Genomic DNA, 23,010 nt, shown 5'->3' on the forward strand with positions numbered 1-23,010 from the left:
ATAAGTAATTGTTATGCATATAGATCTAGATGGGTGTCACATTTAGATATATATTCACATAGAGTTATAGACACAAACACACAAACACAAATACGGGATATATTTCTACTCCACAGCCCCTTCCTTATCTCCAGAGCACCTCTCTCAACAACAGCACAGTTGTAGCCTTTCTTGAAACCTGTTTGAACTTTCCCTTTACTGTGAGAACACTAAATTAACTTTAAACGAACCTCTAATTTGGAATTTCATTTCATACAAAGCAAAGTCAAAAGCCAGCAGGTTACCACTGGAGCATTAGAGAACATGGCATCTCCACTGATACAGTGGGTGGGGAGAGGAAGCTATTAACATGTCTGTAACACTTTGCTTTATACACAACTACCCTGCTTTTAACTCCAGCCTTGGTCACTGAGGTCAGGCAAGACAGAGCTGACTAATAGTGTCGCTTTCCTACTGCCTTGCGGCATTCACCCCTGCCAGAGCACAACAGCCCAGAGCTGGAGAGGTAGCATAACACCTAGCCGGGAAGGGGGAGAGAAGAGCTAATCAGGGCTTTGCATTAAATGGTGGATGTTAGGGAAATAAATGTCATACCGCCATAGCTATAAAGCTGTTGAAAAGTGAGCTACTTAGCCATTCATGAAACACTGTTATGTTAACACAATAATGAATAGGACAAGGTCCCTTATTGTCAAGCAGGTGGTGGACTTTCACTCCGCATGAAGGCACCTGAGTGCCCAAATTGCTCTAACCAAGTGTAAAGAAGCTCAGAAAACAGAGCTGCCAACCCATTATTTCAAGTTCAAAATAAAAGTATACGTGATGAAACGCTCCAACAGAAATTGAATCTTCAGAAGTTCCAGTTCATAAATGCATCCTCTAGACTGCTCTATGCAGTGGGGCATTAGTATAAAGGTATAAGCTAGTGGAGCATGAAGCACTCATTCAATCACATCATTTTTTAATATGAAATAACAGCAGATTATTTTTTTCAGAAATTATTTTAAGCTTTCCTCATTGCTGTGGTGGTATTTGTACCTGTCATTCAATAGAAAAACGAGCCACTCTGTAAGGAGCTCTTTTCAAGACCAGTCCACTGGCCCACCAGCAAAGAATAGTGCAGAGGAGTGAGGGCTGCGGGCAATGCCTGCCACCTCCGCTTTTCCCCAGCTTCATAACTTTCATGCTCAGCGCTTCAGTGTGGTTAAGGATCCAGCACTCCCTACAGAAAACTTTCAGCAGGGAGGCAATGTGAATCTTCCCCCCTGAAGCTGAGTATTTTGGCCATAGGTACTGCAGTAACAGGAATACATGACTTGGAGGAATCTGGGCCAAACTTAACACCACAGAACTGAATCCATCTCTTAGCCTCAGAAAAATACCTAGACCAAGAAGGGCTATCCTTCTTCTCCAACGGAAGAGCTTGGCATCCTGAATCCTTGAGGCAAAACTCTTTTTCACCGCTCCTCTACGGTAATTCAGATTTCAAGAATTGGAAGGTAAGCGATGTTAATTTTACAGGTGATCTTTCTGATTCATATTATTTTAAATCCTTTCAAGATTTCAAGCAATTCAAGATCCAATTTTCTCTTCCTAATACAGTTTTTTTATCAAATACAGCATTGGGTCATTTCCATTCATAGAGATCTGAATACACCACCCTTAACTAATGGGATAGAATACTTTATGCTAAATGCACTTGATATAACTAAATTTGTTACTCATGCTTATAATGCAATTATTGATGTAATGGGTAAAAAATTGGAACCACAAGAAATTTTCTAGAAAATATATCTGGGACTTCAATAGCATTGTGAAACAGGAGAATTGATGTATATTTGCATAAAATATAACAATTAATGCAGAACCTCAATTTTTTTTTAAATTAACGATCTTTACTGGAAAATGAAACATACATTTGCTCATGGTATATATGCAGAATCACTTCTCTACTTTATAGTGAAAGCTAAGACAATTGAATTATAGAATCAAATTATTCAAAACATGACAAACACTTCTAAAATACAGAGAAAGGAAAAAAAAAAAAAAAAAAAGAATTAATAGAACAGCTCAAAAATAATCCACCAGATCCAAAATGGTTCCCTTGGGCATTCTTTCTGAAGATAAAACTTTTTCTTCCATCAGGTATAAACTTCTGGTATTTTATTTTCTCTACAAAAATAATGTGATATACATGGAAATAGGAAAAAAGATCACAATGACACTAAAAGTATTTAAGAGGTGTCACAGACTGCCCTGTGCAAAGAGCTGGCTAGGGAAAACAGGATGGAGAATTAAACCAGCGGACTGAACCTCCCAACAAAACAGATTCTTTCCTGTACAAAGGAACACGCAATTCCTCTAATGTACCCATGTGGAGCAGATTTTCCAGTTCGTTCCCCTTACAGTCTTCTAGCAATTCTTTCCAATTTGGTGAACTCACAAAAAGGTGAAGGGATATAACAACTAGAGTGTTTGCTTAGCCTTTGTTAATTAGAAATTTATTCTGAACAATTATTCCTAGATTTAAAATCAGGCAAAAGACTTTCCATTTGTCCACAATACCAGATGATTCATTTTACTTTCTCTAGAGTCTCTGGATTAGATAGACATTTGTAGAAGATGATACACTGGGAAGCAATTACACATTCAGCAAGGACTTCTGTTCAAAACATACAGACAGAGCTGAAGCTTAGTGAGACATCTGAAACACAGCATCCAGTTTTGAGACCCCAGTGCAAGGAGGACGCTGATAAAACTGGGGCCAGTTCAGTGCAGGGCCCCCAACATGGTCAGGCTGGAGCACTCACCATGTAAGGCAAGGCTGGGGAAGCTCCAGCCTGAAGAAGGGGCAGTTTCAGCACCTAAGACCATCCTGCCAGTACCTGCTGGGAGGTTGTGTGGTCTCCATCCTTTTTGTTTTTCAAGAACAAGCTGGATAAAACCCTATATAATAATAACATAATACAGAAAATATTATAACCATGTTACCCCAACCATCATTACTTATACTGATGACCATATTTTGGGGGGGCCTAATCAATAGGAATCTTAAAAGCCAGCGTAAGCCAAAGGAAATTTAGGCTAAAAAGTTTGTCCCCACTTCATTCACAGTCAATAGAGAGTTATAGACTATGTTGGAGGGTGATTCAGTGCAGCAGTCTCTGTCTTGACCCCTTCAGGATATTGTTTCTCTCTGTGGCTAGAGAGAAGGCAGTATAACAGGGAGACTGATTTTATCATGAAAACTGATCTTCCTTATTCTCCCTCTCATTCGTTCTAGATCTCATATAGTCAAGTTAGAGCAGGAGGATTCTGAGTTAGCTGAACTTGACTTTTGCTGTGATATTTCCTTTTCTTTCACCAACAGTGTTCTCAGCATAGCACGCAGAGCCTTGGGAGACGCTTCACCACTTCAGTGTCGCAGTGGGAGTTTCAAAGGGACCCCTCCTGCTACATGATTTAAAAAGCTTGGAAGGTCCTGCATAATGTGTCCAGTTGTGCTATTAAAAGAAAGCACGCACTTTTCCTTCATAGAGAGGAACTATTGAATTAGGTCCAAAGCCTCCTATTACTTCTGTGAGTCAACTCTTTATATCCAATAAGGCTAGAGGTGCCAGCAAGGGAGAGGAATCAGTCCTCAGTTTGAATGTATGAAGAATTTAATAATTTGTATAAATGTAGAAAAATTAAATTTTAATTTTCTTTGAGAACATTTAATTTTTAGGTTTGTCTTTGATACTTACACTCCAGAAATCAATTAATGGGAACAGTGTGTCAATTAAGGGGAACTGCAGAATTAGCACAATGCACATCTGGATTCACTTAAGTAGAGTCAGTCTGAGTTTACAGCTGTGAAGATGAGTACAAAATCTGGCCTGTGTTTTCTTTTTCACTAGAAATTTTCAGCTAAAGAATGACACCATGGCCATCTTCATGACTTTAAATTGAAGTCTTTTCTCCCCTGTATCACAGCTCAGTAGACAGCATTGGAGTCTGAGTATTATTAGGTGGGGTTCTTACAGAAAATCAAAGCAGTACTTCTTCTCACTACAGATCTGAGCTATTGTTCTGAAGTGCAGAAATACAGGCTGAATACAATAAGCAACACCTGGGCTTCAAACAGCCCCCCATCAGGGGATTTATCTTTCTCGTTAACATTGATCTTCACTCTTTAAATGCCACTTATCAAGATGGGAGAACTAGAAGACCTTTTGTTCCTTCATAGTATTTTCAAAATAATGCAGATACTTGGTGAATCATTTCTGCAGTGGAACAATTATTTTGAAAACAATTGTTTATATCTGGTCACTGTCTCAGAATGCCAGAATTTTCTAACTATAAAGCTATTTGTAATCTGGAAAAGAAAGCCACAAAACGTAATTTGTTAATATATTCTTTGAACATGTCAGCAACATGAACTTGTTCTTTTTTTCCTGCTGGTAATAAAACAAGGGATTTCTACAATATGGATAGAGTAAATGCTAACTATTGATGAAATAGAGGCCCCACAGGGAAATGCCCAGATGAATATATTTATTTTTACAAGGCTAACCGGCTATACACCTTAAATATTGCAGGCCTTGTAAAAGAAAACAGTCATTATAAGCAGTGATGGAGAGTTCTCCATACAGAAGTCTTCTAAAAAGCTTCAGACACATTTCAGAGTAGTTTGCATCAGCAATGCAACCTCACTGAACTTTAAAAATATCTATGTATTCATGGGAATACATGTGCATCTGCCCTTGGGTCTTCAACCTATTTAGGTTTCCTGTTGGACTGTGCGTTCAGGTCTTTGTTCTGGGCACCATACTGACCTGGGGAAGAATCTCACTGACAGAGTGGCATAGACAGGATTATTTTTTCAGTTCAGGTCTCTCTCCCACCCCTTGCTTCTTCGGCCAGCACATTTTGCATGACCCAGGTGACAATAAGCACTTCACTGGGGCTTGCTTTGCTGAGAAATCAGAATTCAAAGCAGGAACAGGAGAGGTTGGAAACAAAACTGGAAGGTATGCAATGACATAATATATTGTACTAAAAGAAAGCAATCCCTTTTTCCTCATTGTGTCACATGCAGTTTAGTGACTACCCTAGAGCCTCAGCAGTACTTGCTGGCCATGGCTTAACAAGGTGCCTGTGGCTGAAGTGGAGGAAAACTGGATAGGCAGGGAAATGAAAGGCCATCGGAAATCGTCCTCCGTATAGAAAGCAGAGTTTTGGTGCTGATAGTTGCCCTTGACTAGCTAAAAAGGGTAATAATGGGAAAGATATATGGGACAATCTATTGCCACAGACTCCCACATACATTGGTAGAATTATGACCAAGTTACAGCATACCTGTCATGCCTTGTCCTTTCTTTTCTGGTTTTCATGATAATGTATTACAAGACTTTGTGGTAATAGCTAAAAAAATAGAAAGTAATTTTCTAAACCATTATGATTTTGAATACATTACCCCATCTCAAACTCATTCCACATCACTGCAGAATTAAAGGAAAATAGGAATTTTAACCACACACTGAGTACAGAACTGGGAAAAAATAAAAATAAGGCAGCTGACCACTGTGTCTTAAATTTCTTACTCAACTACTCAGAGTAAATCAGTGATATTTAGGCATCACTTAGGCATTGTTAAGAATACACATGGTGGCTATAGAATCGTGTCCCAGATTTTTCTAGAATGACAGTAGACACTTCCTGGGCATGAAATTTAAAAAAATAATTAGAGGATATGTGAATCTATGCCTTACAAGTAGGCAAGTATATCATACAAAATATATGTGTGTCAGGATAAAAGATCCTATTGAAATAGATTGCATTCTGGTATGGCAATTCTGTGAATAACTATTTTGAAAGTTAGTTTAGAAAATAATTAAATGTAAAGTCATTTTAATATACAAATGTCTGACAGGAACTTGAAGTCCAACCCTTGACCCTGAAAAAAAGATAAAATAAATTTAGATTAAAAAAGGATTTGAATTTCTCTAAAACCCACAGAAAATGTTACCATTTAGTAATGACATTCCCTTTCCATTTGACCCTAGCTTGACATGCTGAATTGCTCTGAACATCTGCCACCATGTACAGAAAGTCTTACTTCTTAACTCTTGCTATTCTAATTTGCACACAAAAGTACATTAAAAGGGATGTTTAAGGCTGTGACATAGAACAATAAAAGCAACGAATTCATAAGTAATTAGGAAACATACTATACAAAATGTTCTCCTAGTGCAAAAGGGCTGCTAATACATCACAGAGAAGATAGAGTTCTGTGAGAAAACAATGGAGTTTTCTGATGCATAATGCCATGTCCCTGTTTTACGGGGGAAAAAAAGCGTAACTGCAGCTGGTAAAGGGAGACTAGCATAGCTATGTATGCTTATAAAATATTATGGTGAATTCAGAGATGAGGCCAGCACCATTCATTCGGAGGTGTGGAAAATCAAAGGATGGCCTACAAAATATTTTAGACCTCTATTCTACTATGTAAACTATGTTTATGAAAGCATGAAAGGCACCTTCAATTCTTTCCTCATAGTTTGCTCCAAATCCCATTGAAATCAGGTGGAGAGCAGTGAAGATCAAACAGTACAGAGGTGAGAACGCTTGATTCTTCGTGTGTATGGGTGGCTGTCTGCTTTCATGCAAGGAAGGCTGAATGTGCTAGACTGCTGCAAACAAAGACTTAGACACTTACTTTAATCAGGTGAATAGTTCTACCAGCTTCCCACAGGCTTCAGGCACTGCCAGAGTTAAACACTAACATGTTGTCAGAAGGATGGCTCAGTAAGTAGGATGGGATTTGTTATTGGCCCAGTAATGTCAGTGAGACATATGGCTACATCATGGGTCTCTGGAAGATGACATTGCAAGCTCTTTGGGAGCCTGCTTTGAAGAAGGGGAGCAGGAATTGTTTTGGATTGGGTTTTTTACATATCTGAAACACCCAGCACAGTTGTAAGAGCTAAATAATGTACCAGCACAGTTCAAGGAGATAAAAATTTTGCCTAAGGGGGAATAAATTGATGATAGTATTAGCTACTTTTGTATTATCCCATCTATTTATCAAGAAGGTATGAGGTCCAATTTTCCTGAATATTGTAAGAAACAACAGGCAGTAACTTTTTGCTTATATCTCCAAGTCTCATTTTTCTAGTACCTTTCCCTAAAGGTCTTTCACATATACTTTCTCAAGGCCAAGTTGTCAGTGTTTCTGCAGATGCAGCCCTGCCACCGCATAAGACTTTCCAAGTTGGAGCTGTCATAATTACAGCCTGTGCCCCCTCCAGAACCACCTATTTGTACTCCATTGACAATGGTGACTCAGTAAAGGGAGCAGTGATACGAATGATAACAAAACAGTGATTAATTTTTTAAAAGATTAGTTCATCCCCTGAATCAGCACACAGAGCAATTTCCTGACCAGGAATAAGCAACCAAGAGCTGGTGAAGGGAAGGACATTACAGATCCCACCTAGACAGGATTATGCCACTGCAGAACTGGGCTCTGTGTCTCCTCCCTCTCCCTTCTTGCGTTCCTGCTTTTTCTTGCCCTTGCACAAAATTTTCAGTAAATAAAAGCTAGTGAAACTCTTTGTACTTACACTTTGCAAATATATTCTGCGTAGAGACCTGTCTCTCTAGTCGGAAGGCAAGTTGCTAGTTACATAAAGGAATTAAACTGTTTCTTACGGATTGTATGCCTTCCAAGATGGTGGTTACATATTCCTTCTTCAGAGGAAACTGACTCAGCCTAAAGCACAATTGTCAGCATTTACTGATGGTACTTTGTATTTTTTTCTGGGAATTGAGGAACAATGATTCATTTTTTTTCCTAAATGAACAGACCAACCTTATGCTTATTCTTAGGTGTTCATTTCTTGCAAGTATTCAGATAATCATCTAGTATTTGTAAAAATGTTTTTAGTTCTGAAATTATTGTACAAGCAGCAGTTGTCTTGGAATGAATATCAGGACTGTATTACTTTTTATTCACTATTTTTCATATAACATTTTTCATTCACTATTTTTCATACATCATTTTTCTATTTTAAAAATTCCTTCCAATCAAAGAGCAGAAAAAGATCCTATTAACTCAGGTGAAAAATGTCAGTCCTTCTACCAACTGGAGAAAGCAAACAGCCAGTTGCCTTGTCCTGGTTTCAGCTGGGACAGAGTTAATTGTCTTCCTAGTAGCTGGTACAGTGCTATGTTTTGAGTTCAATATGTGAAGAATGTTGATAACACTGATGTTTTCAGTTGTTGCTAAGTAGTGTTTAGACTAAAGTCAAGGATTTTTCAGCTTCTCATGCCCAGCCAGCGAGAAAGCGGGAGGGGCACAAGAAGTTGGCACAGGACACAGCCGGGGAGCTGACCCAAAGTGGCCAACAGGGTATTCCATACCATGTGACGTCACATCTAGTATAGGAACTGGGGAGGGGGGGGCGGGGAATCACCGCTTGGTGACTAGCTGGGTGTCAGTCGGCGGGTGGTGAGCAATTGCACTGCGCATCACTTGTACCTTCCAATACTTTTACTATTGTTGTTGTCATCTTATTAGTGTTATCATTATCATTATTAGTTTCTTATTTTCTTTTCTATTAAACCGTTCTTACCTCAACCCACGAGTTTTACTTCTTTTCCCGATTTTCTCCCCCATCCCACTGGGTGGGGGGGGAGTGAGTGAGCAGCTGTGTGGTGCTTAGTTGCTGGCTGGGGTTAAACCACAACATGCCTCTAAATGGAAGTCCAGTGAAGATACTCCTGATAGTTTCAATGGGATTTGGTGTCAGGGAGCACCAAGCATGAGGCTGCTCCAAGAAGGAAGACAAGCCAGGAGATGATAACCCCAGCACAGGCAGAGGCAGTGCTCTCACCGGTGAGATGCAGACAATTTTCTTAAAAGAATAATAGAGGTAAGAGGCAAAAAAAGCCCTTGAGCCAAATTTTCCCTCTAGATGTTAATAAAATAAATGTTTTGCCCTAGCTGATTTTGAATATCTTAAGTAGTTCTGCCAGGGTCCTTTGTAAATACTTTCTAACTTCCCCAAGTTTGGGAGTCAGGATTTTCTTCGCAGTCCCTTCAAATTACTCACATTTGGATTTCTTCATCCCAACAATTATAATTTTTCTTTATCCCTGAATTATTTATTGGCATTTTGACTTTACCCAGTAAAACAGTAAAAGCTTTGTTCACCAACCAGAAGCTGAAATGCACATACTCAGCTCTAGGAACTCTTCCTTTTCATTTAATGCTTCTAGAGTCTTTTCTGTATCCCAGGTCCCATATGCCTATGTGCATTTCACTTATCATCCAGTTTGCTTTCTTCTATCACTCCTACATCTCTTATTCTATAACCATAAGGTGTCTAATGCTATCACTCCGATATCTCTTGTTCTTTCACTCTAAGGTCTCTTGTATTCTCACCCCTAAATATCTCTTGGTATAGCAGGTTTCTCCAAGTTTCACCCACTCCTTAAGTCTGTTGTTGTCTGTTGTGATCTGTTACTGCAAGTGTGAAACAACTAGAAAATTACGTATTTTGTTAGAAAGATAAAGTAATTTTGTTATTGCCTTGCCCACGTTTCTAACCTCTCTATGATCCTTTGTATCATTTCTTGTTTCTTGCAGTATCTCTCAGCCAGCTTTGTATACAATAATATTGTTAACATGCTGGCTGCTGCTTCATCTCAAGATCATTAATTACACTATTAAAGGCTGGAGCTACTATTTAAGAGTACCACTGCCCTCCACAGGAGAGAATGGCAGACATACTCAGGTGTGTCCAAAATACCATCTCTGTAACAGCCACACCTTATGGAGAGTCTTCTTCATCTCATCTGGCAGAAACCATTGACTGTCAGTGCAATGGTCTGAAAGGACAGAAACGTGACAATGGTATGTTCCATATACTGGGGAGATAACTTAGGGAATGAAGATTCTCAGAAACCCTGCCCATCTATTCTCAACATCCAGTGCCAACTGGCTGTTGATTTTTTTGCTTCTGGGTAAAAGACAATGAATGAATACTCCCTCCTTAACTTTACCACTTGATCAACAGTGGACAGAAAAGTTAATTGTTTGCTCTTCTTCTTGTGAAAGCTTGCATCATGCAATTTCTTCTGATGAGCTGCCTCTCTGTCTCTGTTAATCCTTATGTCCCAGAGCAAACATTCCTTGTTCTTATGAAATGCTTTCTTTTGGGAAGCTCCTCACCTGCAGAGATCCCCTACTGTCTAGTCAGAAACACTTGAGTCTTAAAGCCGATGAAATAATTTAGTGGATGATTTCTCCTGTAAATCCAATGCAGTAATTATCCTACACTGAGAGGTCTACCCCTTCTTCTTCTCGGCTTTATCTTTACTGCAGAGACTATGAAGAGTCCCAGTCTTCTGTAAAACTCACTTTCACAGGGTCGGTAGCTGCTACTGAACCAGATCAATGAGAAGAAAGAAGAAAGCCCTCAGTGCCTTCTCAGTGCCACTTAGTCTACTGAACTGCATCCTGAGTTTGCTGTTACATGGTCCTGATTCACCACTACTCCAAGTCAATTATACTGGAGTTTGGTGAATGCTGAATAACTGAATTTGAAAATAGGAAGTATTTTTCACAAGGTAACATTTCTTTGGGTGCCTGAATATTTTTCTCTTTATCTAGGAGCTACTGATTAACCATATTACAAAAGATCAGTTCCCAACACAGAGAATTAGGACTGGCCACATCACTCTCATCAACATTAACAGATGTGCTCATCTATAAAGTCAGTCCTTCACCTTTACAAATAGTGAAGTATTCTGAGATAAGACCATCACAGAGGGAAAGCAAGTAATACTCACTCTTTCACTACTGGTTTACCTGGGAGTGACTCCACCAACATCAGCAACGAGTTGTCTCTTTTTTTTCTTCCCCCATAAATAAGCAAGAGAGTGGCCAGTTTTACTTCTCATTATTTATAAATAAAAATGTGAAGTGTTATCTCAGAAGGGAATTTTGGTAGTGAAGTTACATATCCTTTACAAGAGGGATTTATAATGGGAAATATATAGAAAGAAGCTATACCCTAGGTATTGTAATTAAGCTTTTAAAACATCCGATAATTCAGTGTTATTTGTTTTTCCTTTCTTTGATGAACTGATAAATGTCACTTGAATATTTGCATGAGCACTCAGTAGAGAGCCGGTTTTCTTCAAAAGAAAATAGCATGCACACTTATTCCTCCTCTACTGTATATAAATTCTAAATAGTACCTTGGCAGAATTATGAAATAAAAATGAATGCTTTTAAAGGCATTTGTGGAGTCTGGGGAATAAATGATAGAATTTTCTTATATTTCTCATATATGCAGATAACAGATACATTTAATGCAAGAAGGAAATAGAATTTTAATAGAATTTTTAACTAAAGATCTTGAAACAAAACTAGACATACATTTTAATTGAATTTCTGGCTCAAATTACAGCAAACCATTATAAATCATTAGGAATCAGTTTTAAAACTGCTTTCACTTTTACCCGTATTACAAACACAGAGGTAAGCTTTTACAGCTACAGATAAGTGTTAATAAATTACCCGAATTTCAAAATTAATGGCTGCCCGGCTGCTTTGGGGAGATATCATTGTGTTTCATGAATATTTTGATTTTGTGATTAGATCAAAATGCACTGAATTCCTAAACAGTCATAACTAAGGTCTGCTGATCATAAACTGTTCTTTTTTAATAAATTATATTCCTCACAAATCTGCTGATATGGAATAATTAGAAATTGGTTGCCTGCATTTACTGTAATATTTGCATGACTTTAGATCTCCACCTACTGATCTAGTGGCTGGCAGGAAATGTACATTTTGTACATTTCTAAATATACCTTGCCTGCAGAGATAATGGTTTATATTGTGATGTTAAGAAGGTTTTTATTTGCAAAAAACAAAGAGGTGTCACTTGCCAGTTCTGGAAGACATTGATTAGGCTGTTTATGTCATTCCTATTCAGAACTTATTATTTACAGCTTTCCTGTTTCCTTTCCTTTGTAGGAGATAATGATCTGTCTCTTGTAAACTGCTTAAAGTGTGCCTATTTTCGCTTTTTTTAGGGAGTCTTGAAATACATTTTATAGAAGGCAAGCATATTGAAATGGAATGTAAACGGTGTAAAATACAGCATATTAATCGAAAACGCTATCTGTCAGTATAATCTTTAAATTAAGTGGTATACAAATATTTATAGTTAGGGAAAATGAAAATTGCAAATCCAGTTTTCATTGTGGAAGGCACATGTATCTGAATGTGATCCTGTAACACATATATACTCCATAATTAAATGCACTTACATTTTGGGAACTATTCATTTTAACAGTACTGTACATGTGCATATCTGTTTTTTGCTACAGATCTTCATTGAGGGAAGGGAGTGTGCATTGCTATCTGGCATTCAGCTCTCAGAATGGCCTAAGCACACAGTGTCCCTATAGATTCTTTACAACCAGGTGCTTTATGGTACCTTTCAAATGTAGAAAGGTGTCTTCACTTTTCTGGCATATGGAGTAAAGATTTAACACATTTGTTAATGCTTACTGTACACTCTGCATCAAAGAGGCAGGCTACAGCCTACTATATAACATACTTAGATGATAGGATAAGGACAGTATTTGGGATATTCACATGCTAAAATTAGAATAATCCTCCATTTCAAAAAAAGAAAATAGAAATTTTTACCATCGCCATAGCTCTGTAATGTGAATGATAGATCAAGGAGAAAACACTGATGACAGGCAAAATCTTCAGCCAGTTTACAAGACTTATAATTCATTCTAATTATACTATCTCTTTTTGAAGAAAAGTTGACCCTGCTGCCTATTTTCTCCCCATTGCTACTATAGTTGTTACTGCAGCCCAGTGAACAGCTTCTTACTCCCACACTGGACAACTGGTCCTGTAAACTGGAAGATATGTAAAGCGAACAAGGATGAAGCTGTTAATTGCTCACAATCCTGCTCTTTTGACATTTCAGCCAAGTCTTTGTGCTGTTTTTTTAATGGATATTTATCCCATTCTCCCTGGCAGTGTGACCTACTTACATTAAAACTTAATACTGAGTTTCATCAGCAGTGTATCATATACCAATTTCAACTGTCTCCCAGATTAAATATATTTTCCTTAAGATAAACAAAATTTGTGCTCTAGAACAACTCCAGTGCCTCCACTTGTTGAATCGCATGTATTGAGTGATGCTTCATCATTAGCCCTCAAAACTGCCACAGAAACATTAATCTGTATAGCAAGTGTTTCTTCAAGCCTGAAAAATCTCAATATTTGGCCAAGTACAGATTAATAAATGTGGTGTTAAAAAAGGGAATCATATGTGTTACCTCCTTTCCACTGGTCATACTGGAAACCAGATTCCCTGGCAAGGTCCTAGCCTGGCTCACTGGCTGCAAGTCAGTGATTCAGAGCCCGGTGGTGTGTTGGCCCTACTTCAGCACACTGTTTCTAGTCCATTAGTAACTTCTGGTCAGAAGCAAACCCAAATGGCAGGGTACGTCATGTGGAGGGGCTTTCCCTGTCCGCAGAGGTAGGGTACGTTGCCTAGACAAGGGGGTATGTGACCCACTGCCATTAGAGAAGCAGAAAACCACAAAGAAGGAAAAGGTTCTCCCAGCACCAAACCTTAGGTACTTTAGGTGCCTAAACTGGAAGTCTTTGGTTCTAACAAACATTTCAGGCAGGAAATTAACTTAGGCAGCCTAAAGTTTCCTCTAGAGGAGACACTCTGTCTTCATAAGCTGTATTGGAAGCTGAGAAAAACCAGCCTCCTGATTTAGGCATGCATATTAGGCATGTAAAGTTAGCCAAGGAGAATACTAGAAAAGGAAAACTAATTATACAAATAACTAATAACTGTACAAAGACAGCACACAATCATTAATAATTGAATTGAGCTTTTTTATTTTTTTCCTAAACTGTTAAATTAGAATTTGGGAAATAATCTGGAAAACAAGACTGAAACAGGAACAAATAAATAACCAGGCTGATATATCCTCCAGAACTCCTGACATCCAATGAAAATTTGGTGCTCTGTGGAACAGAGACATATAGATAGAAAAAGCACATGGCCTAGAGTCAGAAAAAAAAATGTTTTACTTTGAAAGCTATGTTTGACCAAGATATCCTTAAAAAGTACAATGTAGGACATGAGAACCGCTATGGTTACACCAGTGAAGATTGTCTTATTTGAACCTAAAGATTTCTGTGAGAATCCTAATTCTACCCGTAGCGGATATTGCTAACTCCCATTGATGTTAGTTCTTCATGGGACAAAGTTTGGGCTGGAGGATTGTTAACTGGTATAATTCTTATGAAAAGAGAATATACATTTCTTCTTGCAAAGAAATAACAAGGGATAATCTGAAGTGCTCTAAGCCACCATCAGGAGGAAGAATTATTATCTTTTCTTTTCACAAGAAAAAAGAACCTGCATTTAAGCTAATATTGACAGATCTCTGCAGACCAAAAGAGAAACAATCCTGCAGCCTAAGCAAAGCAAAGAGATCAGTCTCCGACATCCATTCAGAGACCAGCTGCTGGTGAAAGAGAACAGAGAAGCCGAGAGCTGGAGGAACAGATGTGTCTGATGAGACATGTGCAGGGCATATTCCTGGGACACAGTAAGTAGGCCCAGCTATTTAGCAGATTTTGTAAAGTACCTTTTGTGTGGAGAATAAATAGACTAAAATATGATCCTGGAGATTTCAGGATCATACATGGCGTAAGAAACTTGGGGAGCATCAGTGTTCTGCTGCTGAATTATTTGTACCTGCACATGTTTGCATTAGCGATAGTGACTTCAAAGCGCTGTGGTGACAGTCATTCTGCATAATGCCAAACAGCCAAGCGTGTTTTAACAAGGGGGCAGGATTACATTTTCAACAGTTCTGGTGCTATTTGCTTTGTGCAAATGCTTAATTGTATGCTAAATTGACTGTAGACATGATCTATTAAAGCTGGGTTTTTCAAGGGTACCTCAGGGAGTTAGCGTCCACCTCCCCGTGACACGCAGTGTGATTTGGGCAGGGAACTCCCTCAGGCTCGTGTGAATATCCCAGCCTCATTGTATGTTTCTGGGCAAACATGTGGCAATCATTGTCCTGATTGGGGTGGGCTAATTAGTTAATATTTATATTGTGTTCTGCAGACTGTAAAGTAGGAGAGAATTGTTAACTGCTGTTATTATTATTATTATTAAATTACAACAAGACGGAGCCAGGAAAAACTCTCCTGGACCCCTCAAGTGACAGCTATGAGTCACAACCCTGTTTGCATGGGTTCTGTTAAAATACCCAGCCCCAGGAATACCCTGGGCAATTTTTGAACATCACTTGTCTACATGGCCCTGCCCCTCAGTATGGAGACTCACACATGTGTGAGGTGAAGAGGCAGCATCATCCCCTTGCTCCCAAGGAAACAAAGGCCAAATACTTTTGCCTGGGTCACAGTGAAATGCAGTGTCAAAGACAGAGAGCCCCAATCTCTAGTATTGCCTAGCAGTACCTAAACTGCAGGACTACTTCAGTATACAGTCAAAACCAGTGCTTAGTCTGTGTCATGCGGACTTCGGAGATTTGGGATTTAGCTTATCACTTTCCTAAGTCCTTCCACAAGAAGCAGACTGATCCTCTTGGTGTCTTCCATTCCTACCTGGGCATCCGGAGTCTTTCTTCCATTACTGGTCTGACCCCCATCTCTGCAGAGCTGAGCTGCCTGGACATGATGATCATGACAAATGACCTGGTCTAGAGATCGGGAAGATTGTTTTCCCCTTTTGGGTCTATTTGGCAAGGATCACAAGGGAAGGAGCAGTCAGGATTAAATGAATAGGAAGTTCATGTTAGAAGGAGACATGGAAATATTGAGCATGTTGCTACTGCAGTCTCCCTCAGATGAAGACAAAAGAGGCCAATTGCCAGAGGTAACTGAGACGTGGGGCTGGTAGCATTTCGCATGTCAGAAGTCCCTCTTCATTTGCCTCTGTTCCACCAAGGCAGAGGATGGCAGTCTTTATAAATGAACGGTGTCTTTGGGACAGGCTGAAAAAAGCCAATCTTTACTTAACAGTTATGTGGTATTAAAACTTTCCAGCTCTCACTGGAACCAATTTAGTGCCTGATGTGTGTAGGAACATCCCTACCATTATCAAGTTGAAATAGTATGTTTTCCGTTCAAATCCATCCTTGTGCCTGATTTTGTGCTTATTAATGCACATATGATTACAATGACACAGCAAAGCAAGATCATTCTGCAGTGTAAAACAAGATCAATTTAGAAAATGAAACCTAAATGAAGCCTCTACATACTTGGAGGCTTTGCAACAAATTAAGAGCGTTCCATGAAGCAGGAGAAACACAATGTTGCCTTGCACTTGCTTGTATTTTTAGAGTAGCCACTGAAAATGGCTAAAGAAGAGTAAATTATAGTTCTACTGAAGAAGTCAGATGTGCAAAATATTGATGCATTACCTAGATTCTGCCTCACCAGAATGACAACTGGATATAGTAAAAGCAAAGAATCTGTTGAATAAGGGGAGCATTACCTATGAATATTTATTCATACGCATATGTGTGATAAATTTCTTCAAACTGCAGTTGGAATCATGACTGGCATGTGGAAAAGAGCTCACAAAAGTGAAATAGACTGATGTTACGTAGAGAAAATCAAGGGGAAAAGGGATATCTTTAAATATGTTCAACTCAGCAGAACAGATAAACCCAGAGTAGACCCCATGGCACAACAGTCTTCATCCTAGAGGCACCTGTGTTAAGTATGAGCTGGGATGTGTACCCACAAGGCAAAGAAAGATGTGGTGAAAAGATAATGCTTTGGGACTCAGAAGCAATATAGATGTTGAAGATCATCCCTCCTAATGCCAGGGGTATTTCCCAGCTGCTAGATGGGCTTACTATGTGTTATTGTATAGTGTCATGCAGGTGTCCATTAAGATCCAGTGGATACTGCAGAGGCAAGACCAACCCCATTAATTGCTGCTCTTGCTGCTGCTCTGCCCCACGGAGTTTTTCTGCCTGCTGTACGGGAGCAGGAGCTCCCTGTCCCTCTGGTGGGATTCCTTCTCTCTTTGATTAACTGCTTAGCCTGTTTGGGGGCAAGCTCATTAGGCCAACATTTTCAAAATTAAGCACATCAACCAGACACTTGAACCCATGTCATGCACTTCAAAGAATGGACAGGTTCCTCACTGTGTAAGAGCTATAGCTATCACAAGATTGATTTGGAGGTATTTGTGCTCAGCAGCTCTAAAAACTAGGCCATTTTTATTTAGAGTTCTAAAGCCAAAATCAAATACTTAGCTTTAGGCAACTTCATCCTGAACCTTGGTCTTAATCTCTTTTTTAATTCTCTGCTAAGTAGAAGGATGCAAATAGTTACTGTGTACATAAATCAGTGTTGTTTCAAAGATTAGTTAGGGCTTGTAAAATGTTATGCAACACGTTACAGCATATCCATTTTTATTCTGTACAGACAGTGAAAATAAAATATAATCACCTTTATCTAACTGTCTTCTATCTCCTACGTCATAATATTATTCAAGTTGTACATTAAACTTATGTTTTCTATATGGGTTGACTCTTTCTAGAGCGAGAATGGAATTGTTGTGGGATGGTTGCTTTGGATCATGGTTATTTTGTTTTAAATATACAAGCTTCTTTAGGTTTCTGGTAAAGAATTCAATCAAGAAGAAGTTTTCCACTTGCTAAGAATAAAATTTGATGTGAGGAAGATCAAGAAAACTTTTACTTGTACAGAGGAATGTTGGCAATTACTTCATGAATGAATGATATGAGGGCCAAATAAAATAATAAGTATTTCATTTGTAGCTGTATCTAAACAAATTATGACTAAATCTTTATTATCTTGGACCAGTGGGAAGATGTATAAATGTTTTTCTATCTTCAAGGAGTTTAGAATTAGAAGTATGATGAAAGTTTTGCGTAAAAGTTGGATTACAGAGCTTACTCAAAATTCTGGAATTTTGCCAGTAAATAATGAGTAGATCTTGGTGGCAAAAGGGTACAATAATTTAAGATTTTGGAAGAATCTGTCGACATGAAATAATTTAATACTTAAATTGCTTCAAGAAGAAGTTAAATGGGTTCACCAAACAGGCCTACGCATAAATTCTGTTGTATGAGTAGACTGAATTTACTTTGAGGAACACTGCACACCCACAACTGTGGTGATCCAACTGGAACTACTTTTAGGAGTAATTACTTGCCAACAAGGAGCACATAATCAGGCTCACAGTCTTCTTGTAACAGTGGTTGCCTCTGATTCTGCATACCACCACTGACCCAAAACTGGAAATTCCCAGTATCTCATGGTTATACTATTAAAAAAAACAAACCCTTTTTGCTAGTGTGAAGTAATCAACAAGGGTGATGCAGCTTTCTCCCTAGTCATGAATATTCATTGTTATTCATGCACATTAATTAGCCCTTTCAAAAAATAGAATTATTTAAAGAAAGTAGAGAAAATTATGGATTTGAGGAAATCATTCAAAGGAACATTGTCCAACAGAGGGTCAAGTACTAACAGTTGCTCAAGCTGTTTTCCAGTTGATTTGTGATCTAAAAAGTGTATTTCATACAAAGCTGTCCATTTGTCCTAATGGCTAAAAAAACTTTAGCATCTCCAGGATATAATCATAACCTTTCAGTATGCTATAGAGTAATTGCTGGATGGTATGAGGTCTTGGTAGAGCTGGTCATCTCTGACAGTTGGAAACACCTCTTTCACTTAAAAGTATCTCAAGGTCGTATGTTTTAGCCCAGAAAGCTTGAAGGATAATAAAAAAGGAAGATATAGCATATAACTTCATTAATCATCATAGAAAATTCGTCAGAAAGGGTATTTGTGTTTGAAAGTTTGCCTATCAATTTTATATACCTAAAGTAAGGAACTATGGTGTACGTTTAAGGTACTCAACAGAACAATCATTCTCAAAACATGCACTATCCAAGTAGAAAATAGTACATACACACTTTGCCCGGTATTAAGAAATCCATCTTACACCTGAGACCAGAGGTCTCTTCAAATGTATGTACCAGTAAGATTGATTGGATTCAAAGCATTGCATGTTATAATGGAAATACTATAGAACAATAATTATTGATTGAAATTAAGTATTCATTTTCAAAGTAAATTAAGTATTGAAATCTTTTCAGCATCTTTCTAAATCTAAAGCTATTTTAATTTGGTGGCTAAATCATGCATTCCCAGGCCGTAATGTTAGAAAGAATCATGTTGGTAATGTCATCTGACCTCCCATATGAGGCAGGTGTATGGAAGTTAATATTCTTTACAATTAGGCACGACTGTAACAAAAAAATACCCAAATTCTGTAATTATTTTCCCTTCATTGAAACATTCTGCAAGACCCCTAATTTCAGGCAAAGTCACAGGAGATAGTAATAAGTACTTTTTGTATTGCACCATGGAAACAATCAATCCTTGTGGAAATTCTCCATATGGAGACAATGCTGGTGGTAGTAATTTTGCTAATAAATTGTACCATTTCTGCCAGAAGGATTAAAGGACCACAATTACAGACTGAGAGAAATATCTGCTCTAACAATCCTTCATGCACCTGAAGAGAAGGAACACCAAGTGACATTTCCAGCTCTAAAAAAATATTTCAGCAGTGCTATACAAGCAGCCTCCTGCCTCTGCTAGAAATCTTTTGGCTTTTGAAAACTTATATCAGGGTATCACATTCAGAACACAAAAGAACCCCACCCCCTGCTCCCTACCTGTCGTCATTCCCCCTTTGCCTCAACAAACAGCTTTGGGGTAGGTCTGAAAAGACATTGCATGTCATCCCAAAATTTCTTTACTATAGAGAAATCCCCAGTGACTATTATTGTAGTGTCAAAGAACTGGATACCCACTTCTTGAAAAATGGACCTATTAGTGACTTAAGTTGGGTTCCTAAATTCTCTGAAGTAGAAGCTGCAGTGTCCTGAGAATATATTAAAATTGGATCAATTTTTGAGGCCTGAAATTTTCAAAATAAGACAGAAGTGGTCATAAGAAATATGATAAAGTTTTCCTGCATCTTGACTAAAAATATTTAATGAAAAAAAGTTGGTGAAAAATGCTTTAAAAATATTTAAGAATCCTGTTTTGACTTTTTCAGTATGAATGTTTTACTTGTAATGATTTATACATATATATTCATTTCAAAATACAAATATGCTTTAAAGATATCTAAAATAGTTCCAATTTATTGAAAAAAAGGATTCAAATGGCTGTTAGTGAAATTTTTAAAAATGGTCCCCTCATTTAAAAAAAAAATTAACTTTGTTTTACAAAAATTATAAAATATTGGATTTTGTCCCTAAACAAAAAATATCCTTTTAATTGGGCACAAAATCTGTTCTTCAGCTAGCTCTAATTTTGGAAATCAGCTTTAAGCACACATGCATCAGTGGCATTAGCCCTAGTTTCTGTATATTACTTGGAAGTTTCTTTTTTTGTGGCTAAATTTGTCTGAAAATGTTACTCCACTGAAGTTATGCGAAGTTGGATCATTGCTTAAACAAAGTAATTTGATTTCAAATACCAGGAAAGGCAATTCTCAGTCAGATTTCAGACAGGTATTTTTTCTTAAGTATTGAATTTCTCCAATACCTGTTTTTCTCATATGTGAACCCCCTTGAGCTGCCTTGATGTTCCTCCATACCCAGCTCTGCACTGTCCCTTGCTGTTTCAAGATGACCACTCTGTTCCGCTGTAGCATGTAAACTCTGTCCTCTCTTCCTTGAAAGCAGTGATTAGTGCCTGCAGGCATCAGCACAATACAATCAATCAATAATCAGTGATGTTTTCTGAGGGACTGAAGGTGAATAACCTACGATCTAGGGGTTTTTTTCCCCACATACAATACGAACCTCACCCCTCTCTTCCTAGTCACTCCCTGCTTGCCTTTACCACACCTATTACAGCATCATCATTCTCCTGCAATCCTGACTTCCCAGCTGGTGAACACTTAGTGAAGAGATGGTTATATTAAAAGCCAGGTAAAGTGAAGAGAATAAATTTTGAATAGGCCAGAATGTCTCAAGATGGGCCTGGGATGCTCCCTTTTTTGAGCGTTTAAGATCATTCTTCTGTCTTTACAAGGTGTGTCTCTGCCCCACAAAAAAATTTGGGAGATGAAGAGTCTTCAGAGAATGACATATTTAGAGTTTATCAAAGGACTTACTTAATTTATATTTTACAAAAACTGATGATGCCAAAACTAGCCAGTAGCTGTTTGCATTTGAAGTCATGTATGCAGAATTCATGAAAAGGAAATGATGGTGTTGAGACACTGATAGGTACAAGCAGAGCATGGGGTTGATTGAGGAAATCACTGGCTTAGATTGCACTGCAGTATGTCATATCCCAGGTAGATAACCATTACACTGACCTCAAAAGTAGCCACAAGGTTGTAAAGCAACAGCTATCTTGAAGTACATTATGGTCCAGTCATTCTCTGGTGTTGAAGCTGTTCTGAACACCTGGCTTCTAGTCCTCTGCAATGGGAGCTTCAATGTGAAGTAACACCTGTCAAATGATCAGTCTTAAAAAACTCTGCTTCTCTAAAGCTTTTCAGAAATATGCCTTTTAAAATACATATCTTACGGGCAGTACAAAAACATTTTAATGAATGCTAACATGTTTGTAAACACAATGAAAATGGTATTTCCTACTGAGCAGTATAAGATCATTTAAATAAAATATCTGCCTTTGGACATCAGACACTGCTGGTGATCCCAATAGGATTTGTGCTTCAGTCTCCTATTGGAAAACACAGCGTATATGGTCATGTTTTATGAGAACTGATAAAAAGAGAAATCTGTATCACATGACATCGGTACAGATTTCTCCTTTTTAAATCTGTGTATCTTAATAGACTTCCAAAATTCGTCCCTGAAAATGTGTTGACTAGTTCTAAATGCCTCATGCTAAGAGGCAAATATCAGTATGAGAATTCATTATTTTAATAGAAATAAAGTTTGACAGAGGTAAGAGAGCAGAATGCAAATGTCAACATTGCTGGAGGTACCAGCAAACTGATAAAGCCCATTTATTTATATGACTATATTTTCAGTACAACAGTGTCACTTGAATATCTTCAGTCACTTTATGTTTAGTTTCTTTATAACGTGTCTTCCATCTAACACCAGAACCTGACATCCTAACTCAGTAAATACTGAGTTCTCACTCAATAAAATATTATTTGGGCTAAATCCCGAAAACAATTTAAACTGTGAATGGAGGCAGGTTTGCAAGGTGCTGAGCCCTTCTGCACAGTCTGAACACCCTTCACTCTGAGTAAGCGAGAGCTACAAGTGAGAGAGCATGAGCACATGAAGGTAACCACAGAACCTGCTAAGGTTCGGGCTCCTGGTTTTGGTGGGGAACCTAGGCCTGAGGGCCCTGCTGGGCGGCCAAGCCCAGCCGCCTGCTGCCACCAGCTTTTTCATCCATCTGCTCTTATAGACCTGCTTGTTCCTGTGCAGGCAGTGGCCTTTAGATTGTATGGCTCCTCTCTCTGACCCCATTCATAGGCAGTCGTCATATCTTCCCTGAATACTGCAGACAAAGCAAAAGAAGCTTTTTCTCTTCTGAAAGAGTTTCTTTTCCCCACACCCTACTGGTAGCCCTTTTTACACCTCTTCCAGTTTGGATTAATTTTTTTTTAGATAGCAATGCCAGAATTTTGTACAGAGCAACAAAGGAGACCTTATTAGCATAGTGTGTGATGGCCCTAATACCTTTTATCTCTCATAAGTTCTCTTCTGTATTTGTCTTCTTCATGGCTGCGGCATCTCAGCAGCCTGCAGCCATCCTGCTATGATCTGGTACACCAGGCCCTCTTCTGCTACAGGCGTTTCCAGCTGGTGACCTCTCAGCTCTCAGGAGGGGTTTCTGATCATATTTTTCCTAATGAAGAC

The sequence above is a fragment of the Aquila chrysaetos genome, chromosome 4 (genome assembly GCF_900496995.4).
Source record: "Aquila chrysaetos chrysaetos chromosome 4, bAquChr1.4, whole genome shotgun sequence".
Classification (NCBI taxonomy): Eukaryota; Metazoa; Chordata; class Aves; order Accipitriformes; family Accipitridae; genus Aquila; species Aquila chrysaetos.